This window comes from Glycine soja, chromosome 4, assembly GCF_004193775.1.
Source record: "Glycine soja cultivar W05 chromosome 4, ASM419377v2, whole genome shotgun sequence".
Taxonomy (NCBI): Eukaryota; Viridiplantae; Streptophyta; class Magnoliopsida; order Fabales; family Fabaceae; genus Glycine; species Glycine soja.
In genome coordinates, this window is record NC_041005.1 from 25,169,539 (window position 1) to 25,173,741 (window position 4,203).

General features: G+C 35.4%; 2 long non-coding RNA genes across 2 annotated transcripts; both read right to left on the minus strand.

Annotated features, from left to right (window-relative positions):
• Positions 1 to 223: 223 nt before the first annotated feature.
• LOC114409543 lies at positions 224 to 2,062 on the minus strand. The gene is made up of 5 exons (XR_003666110.1): positions 1,974 to 2,062; positions 1,697 to 1,845; positions 1,560 to 1,603; positions 632 to 736; positions 224 to 542 (listed from the first exon to the last, which is right to left on the minus strand). It is a non-coding gene; the product is annotated as an uncharacterized LOC114409543 (long non-coding RNA).
• A 710-nt stretch (positions 2,063 to 2,772) lies between these two features.
• LOC114409544 lies at positions 2,773 to 3,316 on the minus strand. Its single transcript, XR_003666111.1, has 2 exons — positions 3,087 to 3,316; positions 2,773 to 2,869 (listed from the first exon to the last, which is right to left on the minus strand). It is a non-coding gene; the product is annotated as an uncharacterized LOC114409544 (long non-coding RNA).
• Positions 3,317 to 4,203: the final 887 nt, after the last annotated feature.

Here is a 4,203-nt window from a genome sequence, read left to right on the forward strand (position 1 = left end):
CTTATCTAAAAAACATTGTATATATGCGTCCATAACAACACTTTATGCAATACATATATAGCATTTTTTTGAAGGAAACGCACTATATATTTTGCTACACATACAACAACACTTGTTTGAAGAAGCGCTATATATATATATATATATATATATATAATAAATCAGATTTCGTTCACTTTCATTGTTTCAAACTCATACACACAATCGAAGCTATCCAAAAACATTTAAAAAATTTGCTCATTTTCATTTTAAAATTAACTTATACACAAATAATCCAAGCTATATAAATCTGCAAAGTTATGAAGGAGAACATAATCTGTTGTTGGAAGTAGAACTCCAATGGCCACTTGCCATCAGCTGTTAAAAGAATGACAGATATAATACATTTGGAATTTTTCCTTTGTTTTCTCAAAAACCTCTTCAGCAATGATATACCATCAGCTCTCTTAATTTCCCATGTTACTTTCTGATAGAATCCAGTACCTTGCAAGGCATCTGCAATGAAATCATCAAACCCCAATAGCAATTGCTGCCTCAGCCCTCTGTTAGAAAAGAATATTGCAATAACTTAGCTCAAAACAGGATAAACATGGTATAAAAGAGACGCATAGGAGTAGCAAGCCATTCTAACCTTAATTCGAGAAAGGTGGATTGCACCAAAGCACATGGGACAAGGCTCACAAGAAGCATATATTTCGCAATCTGCAAGTTCTATCTGCTTAAGCTTCTTACAAGCCTGTAAAATGAAAACACTGCATGAATCATTTTTGTTTAACACCGCATAAAGTTTATTACATCTATATAAAAAAAGTAAGGCCTACAGAGTCATACAACGAGATTTAATTTTATTTGGAGCTTAAGAGCCCATAAAGTCTCAGCTAGGCTTTCTAAAACCTAGATGGAATGATACATTGATACTAGCTGTCAAATTGTCTAATATTAACCTGTTGCTCAAAAAGTGAAGCAACTAATCTGGTAGCAAATATGTTTTTTTAAAGTTCTTCACATTGCTGCAGCATTGTCAACTGAGACAGACATGATTTGCATATTAAACTTCAAACAGGCAACACTAACCAGAAGCATGCATAGCCTCATACCATATGTATAAAGTATAATCTAATCTTGTCAAATCTTTCAGCAGCATATCTAAAAATTCAACAAGATATATGAACAAGGATAGCCCACTTTCAAGCAGGTGTTCACTGAATGTCTGAAACCTGGATAATGGTTACAAGATAATGATTATGTCCTACATGTATCATCCCTTTTTGGTTTTTCTTGCATAGATGGAACTGAATACAAGTTCAAAACCATTATTTGACCACTGTAAAATCCTAATTGATCATTTTACACCAGGCATGTTGTCAATAAAAATACTTAGTGAGTGGCTTTAAGATTTGCCCCCAATGAGCTAAAACTAAAAGAGGTAATTACTAGCAGTCCATTCTTTAAAAATGTCAATACTTGTTTTAAAAAGTGACCTATGTCAGAGACAACGAAATTGACATATTAAAAAAAACAAACCAATAATAGAGAGCATCAAAGAGTGTATCACTAACTTTGCTATCCAACGGGGTAGGGCATGTCCATCATGTGCAAATTTCTGTCAGAAAAACACAGCAATACCATTATTTGCTACAAGAAAATATGTTTTTCATGCTGCATAAGTAAATCACTAGGTTATTCAAAATCAAACCTCTCTTATTGCTGTCACCGCAGCATGACCAGTTGGATCTGTGTTACACAGAACCATGTTGTGACAACTATTTCATCATTATGAACTATAACAGCACCAAAAGGGCCTCCATCTTTGCAATCTTACCCCTTTACATGCTTCTTCAACAGCTTTTCATAAAAAATACACCAAATTATTCCTTGAAGTTACAACCAGCACCAATCAGTCTAATTTCTCCAACATGATTAGCATTCATGCACATTCTGGTTGAATTAACTAAAAAAATGATATATCTTACAACAAGGGCACTGCTGAATGAGTTAAATCATATGCCAAACAAAGGAAAAATGTAGCAAGAGAGACCATCTATTAAGTGCAGCCAAACCTACAGAAGAAGAGAAGAGCACATTGTATGACATGGCCATAGACAATATCAACGGTACAGCCAGTGATAACCAAGAATGTAGCTAAAACATCAATCAAGTAATTCATGGATGCATGCATATATATGAATTACAAGGTATGCGTAGAAAGAAAGTCAGACCCTGGTAGTAACTTTGTTTTTAAGATTGGGATACACACACACACACACACATACATACATAAGGAGAGAGAGCCTGCTTGTAAATAATTTGGTGTGAATTTCAAAGTAAATGGTTATCTAATTCCGGGCCTGACCACATTCCATTCAACATGATATAAAATAGAGATTTGGTAATAGTGCTTTATGCCTTTGTCCCCAAACCATATGGAAGAATTGGTCTTGTAAGGCTGGATAATATATAACTTCGTGATTCAGTAAGTGTTTTGAAGTCTAAATTGGTCTACTTGAATAAAAGTGTCGCTGCCTTCTACAGCAAACATACCAATTTATGGAATATATGTCAAGAAAAGGTCAAACATGTGAGGCATTTTGGAAATAAGAATACCAACAGCCTCTACAAGTCCATTTTCCAACTGCACAATCAAAAGAGGACAGGGGACAAAAAAAGAGACAAAATGCAAGTATAAATATGAAATATAGAAGCAGCAACGACAAATCAGTTCATTCAACAACCATATATGAATGAAAAAAAAACACAGTATCCTGTCTTGCCTTTTTGCCTCATGCTCACTGCCGGTGTTCTGAATCAATAGGAATTAAGAAAAGTGATGCCTTTTGGCCTCATGCTCACTGCCAGTGTTCTGGTTTCACTGCAAAAACACACAATAAATAATATTATAGATATGGCAGAAACGAAACTTCACTGCATTCGATTTAACTGGATGTAAAGGGAAAGCCACTAATCATCTTGATTGGGACGAGGAAGAGGTACAGTTACGAATCTAGGGTTCTGTGTTGCGAAGAAAAAAAGAAGGCAAAGTACGAGATAAGAACAAAGAAGAATGGATATGCCTCCGATGAACCCACCATTGTCGCATGCGCCTCGAAGCCACCAAATCTGCCATCGGAGCCACCAGATGTAACCCTCACGCCCCTTCTCCTTCCTTCCTTTCGTTTCTTTTCCCTCTTCTCATTCTCTTGTTTCCCACCAAAGAGGACGAAGAAGACGAGAGGATTCGCGGGGGAAGAAGGGTTGGGGGCGAGGCAGAGAGGAAATTGAGCACGAGGCGGAGAGTAAAAAAAAAAAACGCGCTGTATATTAGTTTTTTTAAGCGCTGAATATAAGACGCTGATTTGAAAAGGCGCTGTATATTTTCTAATTCTTTTAATTTTATTAAGTAAATATAGCGTTGTTTATAAAAAAAAAAAAGACTGTATATATTTTGACAGGGAACATAGTTTATTTGAAAAAACATTGTACATAGGTTCTAAATTGATGTAATCCTTCATGGGAAGGGACTAGTCACTAGAGCCATGAGCAAGAGGTTTCAAAAAGATTTGGCTAGAACTATTGAAGAAGGTTCTAAGGTTCTCATGAACCTCAGGATAGATTTCTGAGCTCATGGGCTAAGGTTGGGTCTAATTATTTTTGTACATATTAGATTAAGATGTCATTATATTTAGTCCTTGTATTTAGGGTTCCATAATGTAGATACGGTATCCTAGAAATATAGGATTTTTCAATCATTGTATTTTAGGGCACCTAGACTAGTTTTTGTATTAGGGATAGTTTTGTAATTCCACATACACTAAGTGAATATTTGATGTGTCTGTTGGAAAATAAATTTAATTGAATTGGTAGAAGCCCAATCCAATTAAATTTTAGAGGGGGAGGTGAGCATGTGCTTACTACACACCCCATTGCCACAACATCATATAGTCACACTTTGTGCATGTCCTTCATGTTTTACATGCCTCATGACACCTAAGCACGTTAGTGGAGAATCTTGGATTAGTGGGCTGAACCATAACTGAAATTCACTAATTATAATTAGTGAAATTTTAGCTCCACAAATTCAATTTCAAATTCAAGTGAAATTTGAATTGTTCAAATTTCCCTCCAATTTTGTGTGACACTTAGGCTATAAATAGAGGTCATGTGTGTGCATTTTTTCGACTTTGATCATTTGATAATTAAATTTCA